Source organism: Panthera onca, chromosome B2 (genome assembly GCF_046562875.1).
Source record: "Panthera onca isolate mPanOnc1 chromosome B2, mPanOnc1 haplotype 2, whole genome shotgun sequence".
Lineage (NCBI taxonomy): Eukaryota > Metazoa > Chordata > Mammalia > Carnivora > Felidae > Panthera > Panthera onca.
In genome coordinates, this window is record NC_138343.1 from 89,801,141 (window position 1) to 89,807,140 (window position 6,000).

A 6,000-nucleotide genomic window follows, 5' to 3' on the forward strand; every position below is an offset into this window, starting at 1 on the left:
TATTTGTCAAATTAATAAATAATATATATATCTCGTTGCTTTAATTGCTAAAGACTATGAGCAAATTTGATAGATGATTTGGTAGTTACATTCATTCATTCATTTGATAAACATCTATAGGTTTCCATGTGTGTTAGGGGAAAAGATCCATGCGACATGATTCTATTACATTCAAAAGGCTCACAGTTAAATGGGAGACAGCTTGTAAATAATTACTTCTGAGAATCAAAGCGAAGAATGACAGGAATGGGAGAAAGACATGAAATGTTTCTTAAAAGTTTATGAATCCCAAGTGATACTTTAAAAGCTTTTTTTTTAATTTGAGAGAGAGAGAGAGAGAACGAGGGAGAAAAGGAAATGCTTGCTTTATTACAAGTCAGCTAATAAATACAGAAGGAATGATAGAAATAGAAAGTCATCATTTTGCTAGCACTATAAAAATAATTTATTCAGTTAGGGTCATCCTCAGATGCTAGAATTATTGGATGAAACCTTGTTAGGAGCAGTATACAGGCAAATGGAATTGGAAACATTATCTTACTAGATTACAAAATTTAACAATAATAGGAAAAACTGACACCATGTACCCTTGATGTGATTCAATAAGGCACATATAATATCATCTATGTAATATTCTTGCCAAAAATTTTTAACCTAAATTAATCATAAAGAGGGGCATCTGGGAGGCTTAGTCACTTAAGTGTCCAACTTCAGCTCAGGTCATGATCTCGCGGTTTGTGAGTTTGAGCCCCACATCAGGCTCGCTGTTGTCAGCAAAGAGCCTGCTTCAGATCCTCTGTCCCCCTCTTTCTGACCCTCCCCCACTTTTGCTCTTTCTTTCTCTCTCAAAAATAAGTAAACATTTAATCATAAAAAAACATTAAGTTCAGATAGAATCAAATCGACAGACATTCTGAAAACAACTGTCCAGGATTCAAAAAAAAAAAAAAAATCAAAAACATGTCAACACAAAAGATTCCTCTCTATCCATCCTCATCCCCCCTCACCAAAAGTCCAGGAAATTGTTTGAAATTAAAGACAAAAAATATATATAACAACCAAATATAACAAGCGATTGTTGATCAGGTACTAAAACCAACCAACCAACCAACCAATCGACAAAACTATAAATGAAATTATTACACAATGGGAGAGTATTTGAATAGGGACATGCATATTAGATAATAGTGTCAATATTAAATTTTGTGATCTTGGTTGTAAAAATTCTCATTAGGAGATGTGTTGAAATATCTAGGAGTGAAACACAGTGTTGTTCACAAATAATTCTCAGATGATTGAGAGAGAGAGAGAGAGAGAGAGAGAGAGAGATGGGGGTGGAGGGAGAGAGAAAGCAAATACGATGAAGCACTAACCATCCACAAATGTAGGGGAAGGGCATATGGCTATCCATTGTACCAGTTGGCAACCTTTCCATAGGTTTGAATTATTTTGAAATAAATATTTGAGGACTTTTGTAATTATTGGAAAAAGAAAAATGAATAATTGCCACATATCATGAAAATTACATGAGAAAAACATTGGGAAGCCTTTTCCCATTTTCCCCCAATGCCTACTCTGTCTCTTTGTGACAGTACCCCATCGTGTGGCTTAAATACCCTCTGATGCTGATGACTGCCAAATTCATATCCCTAGTCTGTACACTTCTCCAAACTTTTCACTGCTGAATCCTCACTGCTATCTAGTAGATCCTCCATAAATGTTTCAAATGAGTGAATACATTTTTGCATGGAGAAGAGAAGGGCAATGTCATAGAGTAGAAGTTTTTTGATCTAAGTCTTTCAAAATGGGTAAATATTAGTAATAAGGTCATTGGGAATGTGGCCTGGCACATCCTTGGCCCTCTCATTTTGCAATGTCTTTTGGTCTTAACAGTAAACTGGATAATCAGCACCAGCTGGGGCAGAAAGGAAGGGCAGCTGGTGAAATGAACATGTCCACTCTGTGTCATAGCAATGACAGAACTTCAGCTGATTGTTGTCTGTGATAAAGGAGACAAAGTATGGCCAACTTGGGTTTTGCAGAAGTCACTGGAAATCCACAGCTTTCTATGAAACTTCCTGATGCTTAAAAGTCTCCAAAACCAGGTAAAATACATTTTCTGGCTGAATTATGCAGTTTGAGGTCCTAGATCCAGAACATGATATAGTAGTAAGAGGTCAGAACTGAGGCCATAGGAAAGAGTCATATCTTGGAGAGTCCTGTGCAAGATATGTTAAAGAGATATAATCAGGTTTTAGTGGAAGATTAACTGTGTCTGATAAGAGCAAAAGAAGAAATAATCACTGGTCAAATAACAATAAGGGAGACAGGTCCTAAGTAATAGGTAAAAAAAAAATGTAACATCAACAGCAAGAGAGAAAGAGAACAAGAGAGACTCCCCTTTAAAAACAAGCACAGGGACTGGGGCGCCTGGGTGGCTCAGTCGGTTAAGCGTCCGACTTCGGCTCAAGGTCATGATCTTGCAGTCCATGAGTTCGAGCCCCGCATCGGGCTCTGTGCTGACAGCTCAGAGCCTGGAGCCCATTTCAGATTCTGTGTCTCCCTCTCTCTCTGCCCCTCCCCTGTTCATACTCTGTCTCTCTCTGTCTCAAAAATAAAATAAAAAACGTTAAAAAAAAATTAAAAAAAAACCCATCTTTAAAAAAATAAATAAATAAATAAAAATAAAAACAAGCACAGGGAATTTTTAGCTTTCCAGAATCCTCTGCACTGAATGTGCCTGGGGATGTGCTAAAGCCTGGCAGGAGGGGCACTAGTGGTGGAGATTGGACAGTGGGATGTATCCAAGTGGAGCTGCAGCAAAACTGTCCTGCTGACACTTATTCAGTTCTCACAATTTGTTCTAAGAGGTCCTTCCTTAGTACGTGAGCCAGAAAGCAGAAGTCACAGATGTTAGAGACCAGTCCTGATAGCACATTCTCAACTCGGCTATAATTCTAACTCAGTTACCCATTTCGTCCTTCTTTGCATCTTTTTCTTACTAAGAAACATAAGAATTTTGCTAACTTGAGGAAAAACACCGATAGCACCCATAATTTGTATCCTTTTGTTTTCTCCATGTTTTGGTCTCCATATTTGCAGTTGTTCCACAACTGTTTCCTTGGGCATACTCTGGGCCAGGGAGTGCCGGAGATAAAGTGAAGAACAAAGGAGACAAAAACAAAAGTTTGTGCCCTGGCTCATGCTTACCCTCGTGGAGCTTAGATTCCACTGAAAGATACAGACAATATAACAAATAAGTGAATGATATTTTGGAAAGTGGTAAGTACTATGAAGAGAAATCCAGCAGAGGTGAGTGAGAGCATGTGCTGGGATTAGGGAACATACTCCCCAGTACTCCCAGGCTGCACGATCTAGTGGGGGCTGCTTCCTAGTTATTTGACAAGTCCAAGGGTATAAGTGAAATTTCCATAAATCTATCCCATTATTCATTCTTTCTAGAATCTGAAAGCCAATATCAATTTTTCTCAGAATGAGAAATAACTAATTTTTGCAAGTGTTTAACATGCAGTATTTCAACTTTTTCATATTCTCTTGCATCTCTGTTCAGTAATCACTAGTCACCTGTTTTTCAGTGATATCTACTATGAGCATATTGAACACATGACCTGACCTAAGTCTGTGAAAACAGAGATGCAAAATTAAAGTGGAGGCTACAGGGAGTTCTTATGCCAAAGAGCACAGTACCTGGTCATGGTGCTTGGTATAGAGAACTGGGTGGTAGGGATGGATAGGATTTTGAAACCCAGGGGCCTTTTGCCTGATCTCATTCTGACTCTTAACAAGCAAAGCTTTTGTTAAGGGTGCTACATAGTAACAAAACAGCTTGATGTGTACTTGATGCTCTCTCCTTTTCCAATGGCTATGTGGTGGACATGGAGAAATGGAAATAGGCATAAAAATGAGATGTAAACAATAAAAGGAAGAGTCTAGAAATCCCATGAAATCATCATAGTCATCTCTGGGAGAACTTGGCAAAGCACCAGTTTAGGGTCACCTTGACACATAGTGGTCCGATGGTTTTTCCATTCTTTCCCCTTTTCTTCCTGAGTAACTGGGGAAAAAAAAATCTTTGTGATTTGCAACTGAAAATCTTAGTCAAGGTCATCCAAAGCAATTGTCTGTGCCGCCCCCCTCCAATAAAGACTTTTCTTCTGTTATATTTTAATTGGTTATATGATTGTTAGTAAAATTTTCTTAAATATAAATTTATTCCTTATTTTCCTTACCTTGAAATAATCAAACCCTTTATCTAGGAATGACTTGATAAAAGCACCTAGTTTAAAATCAGCAACTTTTACAAAAATATCCTATTTCCTATCCTACCCTTTATTTGCATTATATTATGTAATTAAGACTGCTGCAGAATGAAGACTCTTCACTTTCACCTACATTATTTTTGTTAATCTGTACAAATAACTGGTGTGGGATAGATTTTGTTCATGACTAAGTTTCAGAAAGGTTAACTAATTAGATTAAGATCACACTGCTAGTATTATCTGATTTTAAAACTCATCTCACCATTAGTCACTAAAAGGCTTAACCTGAAATAAGAAGCTAGAGTCTCCCATTACTCTTTTTTTTTTTTTGTCTTCTCTCATATTCTTTCTCTTACGATACCGATTTTACCATGTTCACTCTCTATACTCTTATTCTTAGAAGATTGCTACAATTCCTAAAGGACCTCCATGATTTTAGATTCTCTCTCCTCCTTTCTAACACACAGACTAATGTTACTAAAATATTTCTTTCATCTTATCACCCTCTTCAAAAATATACAGTATGTAAGAACAAATCCAACCACGTCACTTCGTTTAAGAACCTCCAAAATCTGAGCCCATTTTACATAGTGCACTGTTTGGGAATAACATTCTTTCACTACCAAACCATGCTCATTTTTCAGGTACATCTTTAATCCTATTTATTCCATAAAGCTTTATTCCTATTCTCTGTCAAGAGCTATTAAAGTCCCAAGACATTACCCTACTTGCAAGCTTACAAATTAGCCTGCTATAACTTCATAGATGCTGGCAGAGGACATGAGACTCAGGGTTCAGAGATAAAGGACTGCATTACTCAAGACAAAGCCAAGAATTCTGAGTATCATTATAGTTGCATTAAATTTTCTTCTTCCCAAGTTCCACGGAGAAAGAAATTGGTGCCTAAACATACAGTGGATTGTATTACATGAGAGAAATCCTGTGCTTAGGGACCCAAATCTTTTTTTTGCTTTTCAATAATGGCTGTAAGCAAGTGTGTTCTTTGCCCCTACGAAGACCCTATCTTTATCTTCCAAGTCTGTTCACTATACAAACATCTTTGAAAAGATAATTTAGAACAAAGGCAGTCAGTGCCTCTGCTTGCAAGACAGGCAGAAACTTCACAGATCCTTAGAGAATCTTCTTCCAATACTCTGTAGTCCAAGCTAGTACTAAGTGCTTGTATTACATGATTTAATACTACTCTATCCCCCTGCATTGTTTTCAAATCATTTCCTACATGTGCTACGTCTCCCCTCAAAAGATTATTAGCCTCATGGGAAAGCTACATCTTATATTATTTCTATATTTCCTAACACTGAACTGAGTACTATGTTCATAGTTGTTTTTTTGCAGGAAATTGTTCAATGATGATAATCACTCAAGTATATCATGAAGAATTATCTAGCTCGGCACTTTCTCCTGAAGTGTATTACCAGAGAAATCCAAAATCTCTGCCAATGAAACAAGCAAAGCTTCTTAATAAAGAATATTCATTAAAAAATATGATCGTGCATTCAAATGCATTTTGTCTTATGTATGTTGAGAAAAAATATGTTTTCTTAGGTAAACCAACAATATGGTCTTCTGTGTTCTCGTTCATTAGCCTCTCCCTGATTCTTACTTAAGCCACCAGTTTTTATTATTTGGTTTCAAAAGCATGGAATAGCTTGTATCAGTTAGTATTGTGTTGGGTTCTCTACACAACACCTCTGACAAC

General features: G+C 37.0%; 1 long non-coding RNA gene across 1 annotated transcript in view; it reads left to right on the forward strand.

The window, feature by feature from the left end:
• Positions 1 to 5,771, forward strand: part of LOC132667424 (uncharacterized) — a 32,520-nt gene extending 26,749 nt beyond the window's left edge. Inside the window, exons 3-5 of the long non-coding RNA XR_009605148.3 lie at positions 1,894 to 2,105; positions 3,103 to 3,282; positions 5,637 to 5,771. This is a non-coding gene — a long non-coding RNA (uncharacterized LOC132667424). The remainder of the gene's footprint in view (positions 1 to 1,893; positions 2,106 to 3,102; positions 3,283 to 5,636) is intronic.
• Positions 5,772 to 6,000: the final 229 nt, after the last annotated feature.